Here is a 17,822-nt window from a genome sequence, read left to right as displayed (position 1 = left end):
CCTGACCAAGACCAGAGCAATAAACTCTGATCTTAGCCAAAAGGCCGAGAAGCGATAACCCGAACGGGCCGCGCGTTGCCCGAGCCTGCCCGATACTGCTGTTCAGCCCTTGCAGCGATTCAGCCTACTTCTAGGCAATTCCATAAGGGCCCTGCAGGCTCACACACTCACAGCTACACGGGAGGTGAATAAAGGCCGGAGAGGAAGCCAGACAGGATTTGCTTCTTTTGCTTGCACCACAATGCAGTGCTGAATGAGGAGGAATCTACATAAAAACGCCTTCCTGGCAACGCCCAAATGCCCTGCTGCCATGCAGATAAACACTGGCAGCAGCAGCAAGTGCATGCCCACAGCCACCCCTTGTTCCTTCACACCTTGTATCAGCTGTAATCCAGTCCAGTCCAGTGCTGCCTGCTGAGCAGCACTGACCAACACTGCCTGGGCCCAGCCTTTTATCTCTGAGGCCCCATTATGATGTCAGAAAGCTGGCTCTGGCTCCTCAGGGCTCCACTATGACACGTGCAAAGTTCCGTCTGAACTTTATATAAGACGGTGCGGCTCAGTCAGTCACTCAGTGTTGCCTGAGAGGGCAACACTGCAACAGCCGGCCGCCAGGCTGTCTTTTTTTGCACAGCTAGTTGCCTCCAGGAGGCCACAAGAGGGAGACAAGGGACTGCAAAATGGAAAATAAGCATCCACCAACTTTACAGACAACTTCTCCTTGCTCCTACAACCTCCATCCTTGCACAGTTTGTTATTCTTCTAGGTAACATAGTAACAAATCCAAATTGCTGCTCTCTTTGTAGGCAAGCAAGGCTTTGTTGCAACTGCAATTCTTACTCCTTCTTGAAATGTAGGGACGACAGTACATTCCATCACATCCATCTAGTGTACACAGGTAGGTCCATTGTGGCGGGCGGGCGGCTTTAATGGCTGTTTGCTGTTCCCCTACTCCACTCCACTATTTGACTGTGGTGCTGCATCAATCAGTGGCTGGCTCAGGTGCAGCTCTTTAACTTACCTAAAAGGGAGGGCGGAGAGAAGACAAGGAAGGTGAATGAGCTGTTCCAATGTGAAATGCCGGAAACACAGACACACAGACGACACAAAACAAGAGGTGGCAATGTATTCATTAATTGCATTTAATCAATTAGCTCATTATCACTCATGCATTGTCCAACAGGTGTTGAAATAATGGGATTAAAAGGGGAGATCCCTTCAGAAAGACAGAAACAATGGCAAACACAAAAAACACTTTTGGAATCTGATTTTAGTCAACACATAAGGAAAGGGTGCACCGGTCCTGGAAATACTGCAATACCAGGTCAATGCGTGGAGTGGACAGAGCAAGCTCTATTTCCATCTCCCTGTTCTAAAAATCCATTTAATATATGGTCCCCAGATAGGGGACGTATCAGATATTAAACTGATAAGAACAGATTTTTTTTAAGTTGACTACCCCAACTTTGGGGGTAAACGTTTATTTAAAATTTTTCAGGTTTTACAATAAATTAACATTTTTCAACATTTTTACAGGGATTCAAATTTTACAACAATGGTTAAAAAAATAAATACAAATTGTCAGATTAAAATCATACAATTTATAAAAGGGCACTTGGTGGCATCATATTATAGAATTCCATTCGCTAAAAAACCATTTTCTACTTAAAACAGGAGAGAATTTTTTGTCTAAAAGATAATACTTGTGCATTTCATAAAAACAAATTCCTAAAATATCATTCACAGATAAAATTTCATGTTTGAATAAAAGAATATTCCTGGCCGCCCACAGAGCTGCTTTAACGCAGTTAGTAATCTTCCATGCCATAATTTTCTGAGTCCTTGTTGGGCACTCCAGACATCCGTAAAAAACGCCTTCACTTGTAATTCTCTTTATTCCGGTTATCTTCTTCATCAAGGGGAGGATTTTTGTCCATATAAGTTGTGAAAAATAACATTGCCAAAAGAGATGTAAGACTGTCTCGTCATCGCGGCATCCTCCCCTTGGACACGCAGCCGAGTTGGTCAGTCCCCTTCGATGCTGGAATGCCCGGCATGGAAGACACTCGTGGGCGCAGCTCCAGGCCAGATCCTTCTGTGAATTAAAAATGAATTTAGCATTAACCATGCTCCAGATAATTTTGCATTTGTTTTCATTAAAATTGCTAATGGGGGCTATTAAAACATTTTCTTTGATTTCCTTTAAAACATATTTACTATTTTTTACATCTTCTATTCTTTTGTCTTTTAGGTTAAAAAGGTTCACTATTTTTTCTAAAATCTTATACTGGTCTGGCAGGTTAAAAGCATATGGCGAGCTTAAAACCGTAGAGAACCATCCGTACCTCCTCATAAAATAGCCAGTGTTAAAACGGATAAAATAAGACCAGTAGTGTTCCTTAAAAACAGTATTAAGACACAGTGTAAAAAAATGGATTAAAAGAAATGCTTTTATATTTGGAAAATCTTTACCACCCATTAGCTTTGGTAACATCACTTTTTCTCTCCTGAGCTTCTCCATCCTAGAATTCCATAAAAATGTAAAACATGCCTTGGTAATCTTTTTTAATAAAATATCAGGGGGAGGGAAAACCATACTTAGATATAATAAAATTGGTAAAATCACCATTTTTGTGATTAAAATTTTTCCCTCCATTGTCAGTTTTCTAAGATTCCATAAACAAATTTTCTTATTAACTTTTTGTGCCACCAAGTCCCAACTGATAAAACCATTGTTTGACTCATTGAAGGAGACCCCTAAAATCTGTACAGACTCCGACACAGGGACTGGAATGTCCTGTAAAATCATATTGCCAATATTTAAAATATTACTTTTATTAAAATTGACTTTAAAACCGGAGGAGCAGCAAAATTGGTATATCTGTTGTAATGCTTTTTGCAGTGACGGGGCGTCCCTGCACAGGACCGCGACATCATCCATGTACCCCACTACTTTTGCCTCTAGTCCCCCCCCGCCCGGCAGGGGGACTCCACATATCTGCTTGTCATTCCTCAATCTGCAGAGTAGAGGCTCGATCGCACATATAAAAAGTAGTGGGGACAAGGGACACCCCTGCTTCACTCCGGAGTTTAAAAGGACATCCTGTGTCTTAAAACCCTTTACTAAAATCTTGCTCGTACAATTTTCATAAAAGGCCTTCAGAGACTGTAAGAAGCCTTCTGGTATACCCATCTTTTCTAAAACCTTAAAAAGATAAAAATGTGATACTCTATCAAAGGCTTTCTCGAAATCTATGGATAAAACCGCCAATCTGCCTTTTCTCTCCTTCGTATCACCAATAGCATCTTTTAAAAGGTTTAAATTGTCCCATATGCTCCTCCCAGGTATCCCACAGACTTGGTTGGAGTGGACGATTTTCTCTATAACAGCCTTTAGCCTATTCGCGCAAATCTTGGCCATTATTTTGTAGTCTGCGTTTAGTAAGGTGATAGGCCTCCAGTTTTTAATATCTGTTTTGTCCCCCTTTTTATAAAGCAGGGACACCTCACCTTTCTTCCAGGACCCCGGGAGGGCTTTTGTTCTAAAAACTTGAGTAAAAAGGGAATAGAGATCCTCTTTTAAAACTCCATAAAATGTGACATAAAACTCTATGGGTATACCATCAGGGCCAGGGACTTTACCTGTTTTAAAACTCTTGATGGTATCTAAAATCTCCTGTTCCGTAATATCCTGTAATAAAAAATCTTTGGAGACAGGATTTAAAACAGCGTCAACCTCCTTCAATGAGTCGTTCATCAAATCAACATTAACAAGCTTTATATTAAAAAGATCCGCATAAAATCTGTGTACCTTTTTTAAAATATTGTCAGTGTTTGTATCTCCATCAACATTGTCTAACAGGGTATGCTTATCGTTAATTTTCTTAAAAAAGTACCTGGAGCAGGTCTCATTTTCCTCGAGGTGTTTCATTTTTGAACGAAAGACAATTTCCTTACCTCTCTGCTCCAGGCACTGGGAGATCTCCTTCCTAATCTCCATAATCTCCTCCTCCACCTGCATACCCTGTTCTCTGAACTTGTATTGGGTCTGCAGACGGGTATTCAAATTAGCAAAAAAATCCTGTTTTTCTTTTGCTTTTCTCCTTCCGATTTTTATGAAAAAGTCTCTTATTTTTATTTTTATTTTCTCCCACCATGAGACTATGGACATATTTGGATGTCTTACCCGTCTGCAGCCCTTATAAAAGGTAATAAAATCAGATAAAATTTGCGGATCATCTAAAAGGGAAACGTTCATTTTCCAGGCTTTTTTGACAGTATTTTTCCCAATATCATTTTTAACTTTAAAATACAATAATTTATGATCAGATAAAACATTGGGATTAAGATCACATTTAAAAGGCAGTACTTGATAAGAGCAGAATATAAAATCGATCCTGGAGCTACAGTTCACATTGCTCCAGGTGACGCCGGCCTCTGCAGATAAATTGCTGTTACATTTCTTAAAAACATCAGTAAGTTTAAAATCAGTAACTATATCTTTTAATAATGAGGAGGTTTTGTCATAATTCCTGCTTACTGAGTTAGAGAACCGGCGTTCCCCCTTTAAAATACAATTAAAATCACCCGCTAAAACAAGTGGCTCTGAATCGTTTAAAAAAAGGGGTAAAATCTCTAGCATTCTAGCTCTTTCATTCTTGTCCGAGGACCCATAAAAATTTAAAAACTGCCATCTAATACCGTCTATAAAAGCTTTGACCAATAAAATTCTACCTGGTAAAATTTCATTAAAACTGTCAATTAAAACGTTCCCTTTAAATAAAATGGCGACACCTGCGGCTCTGAAATCGTTAGACCCGGACCACACTGAAGGTCCGAGTCTCCAGTCTTCCTTATATTTGTTGTAGTTCGTGCGATGTGGGATACAGCATTCCTGTAGGAAAAAAACGGTGGCGGAAAAAATAGAAAGATAGTCAAACAGGGCAGCTCTTCTCGTCTTAGAATGCACGCTCCTAACATTTAAGGAAATGCCACCTAACTCTGCCATGAGGAAAAGGGAAAAGAGACAGTCTTATGTAATCTTACCCGAGGTGGCCTCAGCAGTCCTCGGCGTTACCAGAGACCTCACTCGAACTCTCATCGCCCTCCGACTTCAAACCGACTGTATAACTTGAGGAGATTGGAGAGGAACTCATGTCAGACAGCTGACCCCCCGCCATACCTGAGGCACTTATCGCAAATGGGTCCCAGATGGACTCCACGGGCAAGGTTTCTGGAGCATATTGTATGGCAGCCTCCTCCCCTACGATAGGGGCAGGAAACGCACTCGCGGCCGTTTCCGGGACTTCTGTCACCTCAGAGGTAGCTATGCTTGTCTCCCCCAACTGGCGAGAAGGGGGGAGACCTTCAGCTGGTGCTTCCGGGGGCGCGTCAACTGGTTTCCCTGCTTTCGCTCTAGCAGGTACTCCCATCGGCACCCCCGCTGCCACCTCTGAGTACGCCCTACGCCTTTTAGTCCTTGCTGCCGCTCCGCCCGGGTCCTCTGCCTCAGGTACAGGCTGACCCAGCACCTCCTGCGGCCCAGGCGGATCAGCTTCATCCGAACTACCCATCTCCTCCGTTTCCTGAGGGGGCTTTTTCGTCCGCTGATCACTGGCTCTTCTCTTAAACCGCCTTTGCTCCTTTGGGTCACCTGTTTGGGGGGGTCTGCTGGAGGTGTCCATGTCATCTGCCTCTTCACCTCTTGGTTCCTCTCCTTGTGCGGGGGCGATCTGGCCTGCTGGCTGCTCTGGACGCCTCGGCCGGACCTCGGGTTGTTCCGATCTGTGGGGACAAGTAGCATATAGATGACCAACTCGGCTGCAAAAACGACACCTTTTCCCCAGAGGGCAAGTTTTGGCCTCGTGCTCAGAGCTGCCACAGTTCCTACAGGTGCTTTCGCAGAACTCTTTGGTGTGACCGTACTTTTGACATTTTCTACAGAATGGAGGCATTCCTGTATAAAAAAGATCTCCTGCCATATCACCTAATTTAAAGCGTGCTGGCGGCAACATTATCCCCCCTGCTGTATTGGCATCTCTATAACAAGTTACTAAAAATCTCCACTTTGACGTCCAAACTCCAACTTCGTTCATTATTTTGCCAATACATTTTACACTTTTGAAATAGGGGGATAAAAAGGACATCACATCTTTTAAATCAGCAAACGGGCAGTACATTTTTATCACAATCATCTTAGTGATGTCCAACACATGTTCGTAAAATTCAATACCGTCCAGTCTCGGATCGTTTTTTACCATGTATGCCGCCAGCAGATCTTGGAACACTCCATTCTGTACAAAAGTTACGTCGTATGTTCTTCTCCTAGGATAGTCTTGTACCGCCAATATCTCCCGCTTCTGAATGTTGAAAATGCCAACAAGCACGGTCTCCACCAAGAACTTCAGGCCGCAGGTCGTCGCCTTCTCTTCTGATACAATTACACGGATTGTATTCTTTATCCGGGCATACGCCGGTATCTCACCAGGACTTTCGTCCATGGTGAGGGGTTTTCAGGGAAAGTTACGCCACCCGTTGGTGACGTAACGTCTACGCAGCTTTCCCCTTTTCGGCCGAAGCCTACACGGGGGATATGTGGATCGCAACTCGTTGCTCAGGACTAAGCCTCTCTCCCAAATAGCAGCACGGGGGTGAAGTCCAGGCGAACCTGGACGATCCCCCGAGGCCGAGAGAGAGGGTACCTGAGCACCTCCTAACCAAGACCAGGCAGCACTGACTACAAGTAATCAGAACTACACTTGATCTCAGCCAGAAGGCCGAGAAGCAATAACCCGAACGGGCCGCGCGTTGCCCGAGCCTGCCCGATACTGCTGTTCAGCCCTTGCAGCGATTCAGCCTACTTCTAGGCAATTCCATAAGGGCCCTGCAGGCTCACACACTCACAGCTACACGGGAGGTGAATAAAGGCCGGAGAGGAAGCCAGACAGGATTTGCTTCTTTTGCTTGCACCACAATGCAGTGCTGAATGAGGAGGAATCTACATAAAAACGCCTTCCTGGCAACGCCCAAATGCCCTGCTGCCATGCAGATAAACACTGGCAGCGGCAGCAAGTGCATGCCCACAGCCACCCCTTGTTCCTTCACACCTTGTATCAGCTGTAATCCAGTCCAGTCCAGTGCTGCCTGCTGAGCAGCACTGACCAACACTGCCTGGGCCCAGGCTTTTATCTCTGAGGCCCCATTATGATGTCAGAAAGCTGGCTCTGGCTCCTCAGGGCTCCACTATGACACGTGCAAAGTTCCGTCTGAACTTTATATAAGACGGTGCGGCTCAGTCAGTCACTCAGTGTTGCCTGAGAGGGCAACACTGCAACAGCCGGCCGCCAGGCTGTCTTTTTTTGCACAGCTAGTTGCCTCCAGGAGGCCACAAGAGGGAGACAAGGGACTGCAAAATGGAAAATAAGCATCCACCAACTTTACAGACAACTTCTCCTTGCTCCTACAACCTCCATCCTTGCACAGTTTGTTATTCTTCTAGGTAACATAGTAACAAATCCAAATTGCTGCTCTCTTTGTAGGCAAGCAAGGCTTTGTTGCAACTGCATTTCTTACTCCTTCTTGAAATGTAGGGACGACAGTACATTCCATCACATCCATCTAGTGTACACAGGTAGGTCCATTGTGGCGGGCGGGCGGCTTTAATGGCTGTTTGCTGTTCCCCTACTCCACTCCACTATTTGACTGTGGTGCTGCATCAATCAGTGGCTGGCTCAGGTGCAGCTCTTTAACTTACCTAAAAGGGAGGGCGGAGAGAAGACAAGGAAGGTGAATGAGCTGTTCCAATGTGAAATGCCGGAAACACAGACACACAGACGACACAAAACAAGAGGTGGCAATGTATTCATTAATTGCATTTAATCAATTAGCTCATTATCACTCATGCATTGTCCAACAGGTGTTGAAATAATGGGATTAAAAGGGGAGATCCCTTCAGAAAGACAGAAACAATGGCAAACACAAAAAACACTTTTGGAATCTGATTTTAGTCAACACATAAGGAAAGGGTGCACCGGTCCTGGAAATACTGCAATACCAGGTCAATGCGTGGAGTGGACAGAGCAAGCTCTATTTCCATCTCCCTGTTCTAAAAATCCATTTAATATATGGTCCCCAGATAGGGGACGTATCAGATATTAAACTGATAAGAACAGATACTACACTTGATCTTAGCCAAAAGGCCGAGAAGCGATAACCCGAACGGGCCGCGCGTTGCCCGAGCCTGCCCGATACTGCTGTTCAGCCCTTGCAGCGATTCAGCCTACTTCTAGGCAATTCCATGGGGCCCTGCAGGCTCACACACTCACAGCTACACGGGAGGTGAATAAAGGCCGGAGAGGAAGCCAGACAGGATTTGCTTCTTTTGCTTGCACCACAATGCAGTGCTGAAAGAGGAGGAATCTACATAAAAACGCCTTTCTGGCAACGCCCAAATGCCCTGCTGCCATGCAGATAAACACTGGTAGCGGCAGCAAGTGCATGCCCACAGCCACCCCTTGTTCCTTCACACCTTGTATCAGCTGTAATCCAGTCCAGTCCAGTGCTGCCTGCTGAGCAGCACTGACCAACACTGCCTGGGCCCAGGCTTTTATCTCTGAGGCCCCATTATGATGTCAGAAAGCTGGCTCTGGCTCCTCAGGGCTCCACTATGACACGTGCAAAGTTCCGTCTGAACTTTATATAAGACGGTGCGGCCAGGGGCGTAACTAGGAAAGACTGGGCCCCATAGCAAACTTTTGACTGGGGCCCCCCTCCCCTGGGTGTCACACAACCCCCCCCCTTGTAGATAGTGCCTTTTTTACAGCCCCCCTTGTAGCTAACGCCATACAGCCCCCCCCTCTGTAGATAGCGCCATACATCCCCCTGTAGAGAACGCCATACAGCCCCCCCTGTAGGGAACGCCATACAGCCCCCCCTGTAGAGAACGCCATACAGCCCCCCTGTAGAGAACGCCATACAGCCCCCCCCTGTAGGGAACGCCATACAGCTGCCCCCCTGTAGATAACGCCATACAGCCACCTCTGTAGATAACGCCATACAGCCACCTCTGTAGATAACGCCATACAGCCCCCCTGTAGATAACGCCATACAGCCCCCCTGTAGATAACGCCATACAGCCCCCCTGTAGATAACGCCATACATCCCCCCTGTAGATAACGCCATACAGCCCCCCTGTAGATAACGCCAGACAGCCCCCCTGCAGAGAACGCCATACAGCTCCCCTGTAGATAACGCCATACAGCCCCCCTGTAGAGAACGCCATACAGCCCCCCTGTAGATAACGCCATACAGCTCCCCCTGTAGAGAACGCCATACATCCCCCCCTGTAGAGAACGCCATACAGCCCCCCCCCCTGTAGGGAACGTCATACAGCTCCCCCCCCTGTAGGGAAGGCCATACAGCGTTCCCCCCCCTGTAGGGAACGCCATACAGCGTCCCCCCTCCCAAAAAAATGCGACCTACAGTGTGTCCTACAAAAGACATGTATCCCCTCTCCACAGGATCTCCACAGGATAGGGGATACATGAGTGATCGCTGGCAGCGATAGGGAGAACGGGGGACTGAAAGTCCCCTGAACTTCTCCATGACTAACCTCTGACTTCCGGCGTCTGCGCAGCTCAATGAAAATGAAAGGAGCGCTGGTCACGCATGCGCACAAGCACGACCGGCGCTCCATTCATTTCTACGGAGCTGCCGACACTGACCCCGGAAGTCCGAGGTTTGTGATGAGAACTTCAGGGGACTTTCAGTCCCCCGTTCTCCCTATCCCCGCCAGCGATCACACATGTATCCCCTGTCCTGTGGAGATCCTGTGGAGAGGGGGGGGGATACATGTCCTGTGGAGAGGGGATACATGTCCTGTGGAGAGGGGATACATGTCCTGTGGAGAGGGGATACATGTATTTTGCTTTATTTTGCGCCTTCAGGACCAGACACCGTTTAGCCATTTTTAGCACATGTTAGTTAAATGGCTATAACTTTTTTATTTGTTGGGCTAACGACATGATTTTTGTGACGGTTTTTCCGTAGACAATGCAGGTTTCGTTTTTTTAGCGTTTTTATACACAGCTTTTTTGCTATTTTTGAATTTTTATTCATAAAGTTTGAAAATAATAGTAAAAAAATAAGCTTTTTTACATTTCAGCTATTTTTTTTTGGGTAATAACATAGTTTTACCCTAAAATAGACCTTTTATTTGTGATCGCCATTGTCTACCGTAAATTTTTAGATATTACATGTCTATATTAGGGTAATTGGGTCAGCGCTAGCGTTACAGCAATGATTGGCGGGGGGGGGGAACGTTTTTTTTTTGGGGTGGGTATTTTATGTGTATTTATTATTTGAATTTTTTGTGCACTTTACTTTACTATTTTTTTATTACTATGGTCTGTCCCTCAAAGGTCAAAAAAGACCTTTGGGGAACTTTATATATTTTTTATCTTTCTTTTACACCATGTTTTTCCCACTGTAACTGGAGCTGCACAGCAGCCCCAGTTACAGGGGAAATCAGCCCTCTCATAGTGACGATTGTCACTAATAGGGCTGTGCTGGCTCTTGTAAGACCCAGCAGCAGTCTGTCACTAACGGCACCCGGCGATCATGTGACCAGTCACATGATCACCGGGAGGAATAGAGACAGCGCCGCTGCTGCTGTTTCTATTCCTATACACAGCGTTCATTGAGCGCTGTGTAAGAAGACATCAGAGAAGACAGAAGCAGCGAAAGCCGCTTCTATCCTCTCCTCAGGGTCCCCGGCAGTCACTGACAGCCGGAGACCCGACATTCAGCTGCCCGATCACGCGGGCAGCAAGTTAAAACCCGAGCCGTAGAAAGTCTATGGCTCGGGTTTTAAGGACCCGTCCCTGACCGCTGGCCGTAAAAATACAGCCAGCGGTCGGGAACCAGTTAATGGCAGAGCGGGGAGATACCTCCCTGCTCTGCCGTAGTGTTCAGTGGCGTCCCGCTGTAGCAGCCATAGCGGCTGCTAGCGGAGCCTCCGGCCATGGTGGGGGCCCGTGCCGGCGGGCGACACGGGCCCCCTCATGCCGCGGGCCCCGTAGCAGCTGCTACTGCTGCTACGGCGGTAGTTACGCCACTGGGTGCGGCTCAGTCAGTCACTCAGTGTTGCCTGAGAGGGCAACACTGCAACAGCCGGCCGCCAGGCTGTCTTTTTTTGCACAGCTAGTTGCCTCCAGGAGGCCACAAGAGGGAGACAAGGGACTGCAAAATGGAAAATAAGCATCCACCAACTTTACAGACAACTTCTCCTTGCTCCTACAACCTCCATCCTTGCACAGTTTGTTATTCTTCTAGGTAACATAGTAACAAATCCAAATTGCTGCTCTCTTTGTAGGCAAGCAAGGCTTTGTTGCAACTGCAATTCTTACTCCTTCTTGAAATGTAGGGACGACAGTACATTCCATCACATCCATCTAGTGTACACAGGTAGGTCCATTGTGGCGGGCGGGCGTCTTTAATGGCTGTTTGCTGTTCCCCTACTCCACTCCACTATTTGACTGTGGTGCTGCATCAATCAGTGGCTGGCTCAGGTGCAGCTCTTTAACTTACCTAAAAGGGAGGGCGGAGAGAAGACAAGGAAGGTGAATGAGCTGTTCCAATGTGAAATGCCGGAAACACAGACACACAGACGACACAAAACAAGAGGTGGCAATGTATTCATTAATTGCATTTAATCAATTAGCTCATTATCACTCATGCATTGTCCAACAGGTGTTGAAATAATGGGATTAAAAGGGGAGATCCCTTCAGAAAGACAGAAACAATGGCAAACACAAAAAACACTTTTGGAATCTGATTTTAGTCAACACATAAGGAAAGGGTGCACCGGTCCTGGAAATACTGCAATACCAGGTCAATGCGTGGAGTGGACAGAGCAAGCTCTATTTCCATCTCCCTGTTCTAAAAATCCATTTAATATATGGTCCCCAGATAGGGGACGTATCAGATATTAAACTGATAAGAACAGATACTACACTTGATCTTAGCCAAAAGGCCGAGAAGCGATAACCCGAACGGGCCGCGCATTGCCCGAGCCTGCCCGATACTGCTGTTCAGCCCTTGCAGCGATTCAGCCTACTTCTAGGCAATTCCATGGGGCCCTGCAGGCTCACACACTCACAGCTACACGGGAGGTGAATAAAGGCCGGAGAGGAAGCCAGACAGGATTTGCTTCTTTTGCTTGCACCACAATGCAGTGCTGAAAGAGGAGGAATCTACATAAAAACGCCTTCCTGGCAACGCCCAAATGCCCTGCTGCCATGCAGATAAACACTGGCAGCGGCAGCAAGTGCATGCCCACAGCCACCCCTTGTTCCTTCACACCTTGTATCAGCTGTAATCCAGTCCAGTCCAGTGCTGCCTGCTGAGCAGCACTGACCAACACTGCCTGGGCCCAGGCTTTTATCTCTGAGGCCCCATTATGATGTCAGAAAGCTGGCTCTGGCTCCTCAGGGCTCCACTATGACACGTGCAAAGTTCCGTCTGAACTTTATATAAGACGGTAAGGCTCAGTCAGTCACTCAGTGTTGCCTGAGAGGGCAACACTGCAACAGCCGGCCGCCAGGCTGTCTTTTTTTGCACAGCTAGTTGCCTCCAGGAGGCCACAAGAGGGAGACAAGGGACTGCAAAATGGAAAATAAGCATCCACCAACTTTACAGACAACTTCTCCTTGCTCCTACAACCTCCATCCTTGCACAGTTTGTTATTCTTCTAGGTAACATAGTAACAAATCCAAATTGCTGCTCTCTTTGTAGGCAAGCAAGGCTTTGTTGCAACTGCAATTCTTACTCCTTCTTGAAATGTAGGGACGACAGTACATTCCATCACATCCATCTAGTGTACACAGGTAGGTCCATTGTGGCGGGCGGGCGGGCGGCTTTAATGGCTGTTTGCTGTTCCCCTACTCCACTCCACTATTTGACTGTGGTGCTGCATCAATCAGTGGCTGGCTCAGGTGCAGCTCTTTAACTTACCTAAAAGGGAGGGCGGAGAGAAGACAAGGAAGGTGAATGAGCTGTTCCAATGTGAAATGCCGGAAACACAGACACAAAGACGACACAAAACAAGAGGTGGCAATGTATTCATTAATTGCATTTAATCAATTAGCTCATTATCACTCATGCATTGTCCAACAGGTGTTGAAATAATGGGATTAAAAGGGGAGATCCCTTCAGAAAGACAGAAACAATGGCAAACACAAAAAACACTTTTGGAATCTGATTTTAGTCAACACATAAGGAAAGGGTGCACCGGTCCTGGAAATACTGCAATACCAGGTCAATGCGTGGAGTGGACAGAGCAAGCTCTATTTCCATCTCCCTGTTCTAAAAATCCATTTAATATATGGTCCCCAGATAGGGGACGTATCAGATATTAAACTGATAAGAACAGATACTACACTTGATCTTAGCCAAAAGGCCGAGAAGCGATAACCCGAACGGGCCGCGCGTTGCCCGAGCCTGCCCGATACTGCTGTTCAGCCCTTGCAGCGATTCAGCCTACTTCTAGGCAATTCCATAAGGGCCCTGCAGGCTCACACACTCACAGCTACACGGGAGGTGAATAAAGGCCGGAGAGGAAGCCAGACAGGATTTGCTTCTTTTGCTTGCACCACAATGCAGTGCTGAATGAGGAGGAATCTACATAAAAACGCCTTCCTGGCAACGCCCAAATGCCCTGCTGCCATGCAGATAAACACTGGCAGCGGCAGCAAGTGCATGCCCACAGCCACCCCTTGTTCCTTCACACCTTGTATCAGCTGTAATCCAGTCCAGTCCAGTGCTGCCTGCTGAACAGCACTGACCAACACTGCCTGGGCCCAGCCTTTTATCTCTCAGGCCCCATTATGATGTCAGAAAGCTGGCTCTGGCTCCTCAGGGCTCCACTATGACACGTGCAAAGTTCCGTCTGAACTTTATATAAGACGGTGCGGCTCAGTCAGTCACTCAGTGTTGCCTGAGAGGGCAACTCTGCAACAGCCGGCCGCCAGGCTGTCTTTTTTTGCACAGCTAGTTGCCTCCAGGAGGCCACAAGAGGGAGACAAGGGACTGCAAAATGGAAAATAAGCATCCACCAACTTTACAGACAACTTCTCCTTGCTCCTACAACCTCCATCCTTGCACAGTTTGTTATTCTTCTAGGTAACATAGTAACAAATCCAAATTGCTGCTCTCTTTGTAGGCAAGCAAGGCTTTGTTGCAACTGCAATTCTTACTCCTTCTTGAAATGTAGGGACGACAGTACATTCCATCACATCCATCTAGTGTACACAGGTAGGTCCATTGTGGCGGGCGGGCGGGCGGGCGGGCGGCTTTAATGGCTGTTTGCTGTTCCCCTACTCCACTCCACTATTTGACTGTGGTGCTGCATCAATCAGTGGCTGGCTCAGGTGCAGCTCTTTAACTTACCTAAAAGGGAGGGCGGAGAGAAGACAAGGAAGGTGAATGAGCTGTTCCAATGTGAAATGCCGGAAACACAGACACACAGACGACACAAAACAAGAGGTGGCAATGTATTCATTAATTGCATTTAATCAATTAGCTCATTATCACTCATGCATTGTCCAACAGGTGTTGAAATAATGGGATTAAAAGGGGAGATCCCTTCAGAAAGACAGAAACAATGGCAAACACAAAAAACACTTTTGGAATCTGATTTTAGTCAACACATAAGGAAAGGGTGCACCGGTCCTGGAAATACTGCAATACCAGGTCAATGCGTGGAGTGGACAGAGCAAGCTCTATTTCCATCTCCCTGTTCTAAAAATCCATTTAATATATGGTCCCCAGATAGGGGACGTATCAGATATTAAACTGATAAGAACAGATACTACACTTGATCTTAGCCAAAAGGCCGAGAAGCGATAACCCGAACGGGCCGCGCGTTGCCCGAGCCTGCCCGATACTGCTGTTCAGCCCTTGCAGCGATTCAGCCTACTTCTAGGCAATTCCATGGGGCCCTGCAGGCTCACACACTCACAGCTACACGGGAGGTGAATAAAGGCCGGAGAGGAAGCCAGACAGGATTTGCTTATTTTGCTTGCACCACAATGCAGTGCTGAAAGAGGAGGAATCTACATAAAAACGCCTTCCTGGCAACGCCCAAATGCCCTGCTGCCATGCAGATAAACACTGGCAGCGGCAGCAAGTGCATGCCCACAGCCACCCCTTGTTCCTTCACACCTTGTATCAGCTGTAATCCAGTCCAGTGCAGTGCTGCCTGCTGAGCAGCACTGACCAACACTGCCTGGGCCCAGGCTTTTATCTCTGAGGCCCCATTATGATGTCAGAAAGCTGGCTCTGGCTCCTCAGGGCTCCACTATGACACGTGCAAAGTTCCGTCTGAACTTTATATAAGACGGTGCGGCTCAGTCAGTCACTCAGTGTTGCCTGAGAGGGCAACACTGCAACAGCCGGCCGCCAGGCTGTCTTTTTTTGCACAGCTAGTTGCCTCCAGGAGGCCACAAGAGGGAGACAAGGGACTGCAAAATGGAAAATAAGCATCCACCAACTTTACAGACAACTTCTCCTTGCTCCTACAACCTCCATCCTTGCACAGTTTGTTATTCTTCTAGGTAACATAGTAACAAATCCAAATTGCTGCTCTCTTTGTAGGCAAGCAAGGCTTTGTTGCAACTGCAATTCTTACTCCTTCTTGAAATGTAGGGACGACAGTACATTCCATCACATCCATCTAGTGTACACAGGTAGGTCCATTGTGGCGGGCGGGCGGGCGGCTTTAATGGCTGTTTGCTGTTCCCCTACTCCACTCCACTATTTGACTGTGGTGCTGCATCAATCAGTGGCTGGCTCAGGTGCAGCTCTTTAACTTACCTAAAAGGGAGGGCGGAGAGAAGACAAGGAAGGTGAATGAGCTGTTCCAATGTGAAATGCCGGAAACACAGACACACAGACGACACAAAACAAGAGGTGGCAATGTATTCATTAATTGCATTTAATCAATTAGCTCATTATCACTCATGCATTGTCCAACAGGTGTTGAAATAATGGGATTAAAAGGGGAGATCCCTTCAGAAAGACAGAAACAATGGCAAACACAAAAAACACTTTTGGAATCTGATTTTAGTCAACACATAAGGAAAGGGTGCACCTGTCCTGGAAATACTGCAATACCAGGTCAATGCGTGGAGTGGACAGAGCAAGCTCTATTTCCATCTCCCTGTTCTAAAAATCCATTTAATATATGGTCCCCAGATAGGGGACGTATCAGATATTAAACTGATAAGAACAGATACTACACTTGATCTTAGCCAAAAGGCCGAGAAGCGATAACCCGAACGGGTCGCGCGTTGCCCGAGCCTGCCCGATACTGCTGTTCAGCCCTTGCAGCGATTCAGCCTACTTCTAGGCAATTCCATGGGGCCCTGCAGGCTCACACACTCACAGCTACACGGGAGGTGAATAAAGGCCGGAAAGGAAGCCAGACAGGATTTGCTTCTTTTGCTTGCACCACAATGCAGTGCTGAAAGAGGAGGAATCTACATAAAAACGCCTTCCTGGCAACGCCCAAATGCCCTGCTGCCATGCAGATAAACACTGGCAGCGGCAGCAAGTGCATGCCCACAGCCACCCCTTGTTCCTTCACACCTTGTATCAGCTGTAATCCAGTCCAGTCCAGTGCTGCCTGCTGAGCAGCACTGACCAACACTGCCTGGGTCCAGGCTTTTATCTCTGAGGCCCCATTATGATGTCAGAAAGCTGGCTCTGGCTCCTCAGGGCTCCACTATGACACGTGCAAAGTTCCGTCTGAACTTTATATAAGACGGTGCGGCTCAGTCAGTCACTCAGTGTTGCCTGAGAGGGCAACACTGCAACAGCCGGCCGCCAGGCTGTCTTTTTTTGCACAGCTAGTTGCCTCCAGGAGGCCACAAGAGGGAGACAAGGGACTGCAAAATGGAAAATAAGCATCCACCAACTTTACAGACAACTTCTCCTTGCTCCTACAACCTCCATCCTTGCACAGTTTGTTATTCTTCTAGGTAACATAGTAACAAATCCAAATTGCTGCTCTCTTTGTAGGCAAGCAAGGCTTTGTTGCAACTGCAATTCTTACTCCTTCTTGAAATGTAGGGACGACAGTACATTCCATCACATCCATCTAGTGTACACAGGTAGGTCCATTGTGGCGGGTGGCTTTAATGGCTGTTTGCTGTTCCCCTACTCCACTCCACTATTTGACTGTGGTGCTGCATCAATCAGTGGCTGGCTCAGGTGCAGCTCTTTAACTTACCTAAAAGGAAGGGCGGAGAGAAGACAAGGAAGGTGAATGAGCTGTTCCAATGTGAAATGCCGGAAACACAGACACACAGACGACACAAAACAAGAGGTGGCAATGTATTCATTAATTGCATTTAATCAATTAGCTCATTATCACTCATGCATTGTCCAACAGGTGTTGAAATAATGGGATTAAAAGGGGAGATCCCTTCAGAAAGACAGAAACAATGGCAAACACAAAAAACACTTTTGGAATCTGATTTTAGTCAACACATAAGGAAAGGGTGCACCGGTCCTGGAAATACTGCAATACCAGGTCAATGCGTGGAGTGGACAGAGCAAGCTCTATTTCCATCTCCCTGTTCTAAAAATCAATTTAATATATGGTCCCCAAATAGGGGACGTATCAGATATTAAACTGATAAGAACAGATACTACACTTGATCTTAGCCAAAAGGCCGAGAAGCGATAACCCGAACGGGCCACGCGTTGCCCGAGCCTGCCCGATACTGCTGTTCAGCCCTTGCAGCGATTCAGCCTACTTCTAG

At 47.0% G+C, this 17,822-nt stretch overlaps 7 non-coding genes across 7 annotated transcripts; all 7 read right to left on the bottom strand.

The window, feature by feature from the left end:
- Window positions 1-1,287: 1,287 nt before the first annotated feature.
- On the bottom strand, window positions 1,288-1,482 carry LOC142674910 (U2 spliceosomal RNA). The gene has a single exon (XR_012851980.1). It is a non-coding gene; the product is annotated as a U2 spliceosomal RNA (small nuclear RNA).
- A 6,537-nt stretch (window positions 1,483-8,019) lies between these two features.
- LOC142674768 (U2 spliceosomal RNA) lies at window positions 8,020-8,210 on the bottom strand. Its single transcript, XR_012851857.1, has one exon. It is a non-coding gene; the product is annotated as a U2 spliceosomal RNA (small nuclear RNA).
- A 3,642-nt stretch (window positions 8,211-11,852) lies between these two features.
- On the bottom strand, window positions 11,853-12,043 carry LOC142674767 (U2 spliceosomal RNA). The gene has a single exon (XR_012851856.1). It is a non-coding gene; the product is annotated as a U2 spliceosomal RNA (small nuclear RNA).
- A 1,234-nt stretch (window positions 12,044-13,277) lies between these two features.
- On the bottom strand, window positions 13,278-13,468 carry LOC142674766 (U2 spliceosomal RNA). The gene has a single exon (XR_012851855.1). It is a non-coding gene; the product is annotated as a U2 spliceosomal RNA (small nuclear RNA).
- A 1,243-nt stretch (window positions 13,469-14,711) lies between these two features.
- Window positions 14,712-14,902, bottom strand: LOC142674765 (U2 spliceosomal RNA). The gene has a single exon (XR_012851854.1). It is a non-coding gene; the product is annotated as a U2 spliceosomal RNA (small nuclear RNA).
- A 1,234-nt stretch (window positions 14,903-16,136) lies between these two features.
- On the bottom strand, window positions 16,137-16,327 carry LOC142674861 (U2 spliceosomal RNA). Its single transcript, XR_012851941.1, has one exon. It is a non-coding gene; the product is annotated as a U2 spliceosomal RNA (small nuclear RNA).
- A 1,226-nt stretch (window positions 16,328-17,553) lies between these two features.
- LOC142674729 (U2 spliceosomal RNA) lies at window positions 17,554-17,744 on the bottom strand. The gene has a single exon (XR_012851821.1). It is a non-coding gene; the product is annotated as a U2 spliceosomal RNA (small nuclear RNA).
- Between the last annotated feature and the right edge of the window lie 78 nt (window positions 17,745-17,822).

Source organism: Rhinoderma darwinii, assembly GCF_050947455.1.
Source record: "Rhinoderma darwinii isolate aRhiDar2 chromosome 2 unlocalized genomic scaffold, aRhiDar2.hap1 SUPER_2_unloc_21, whole genome shotgun sequence".
Lineage (NCBI taxonomy): Eukaryota > Metazoa > Chordata > Amphibia > Anura > Rhinodermatidae > Rhinoderma > Rhinoderma darwinii.
Note: the sequence above shows the minus strand (reverse complement) of the source record. Positions and strands in the feature narration are given on the sequence as shown.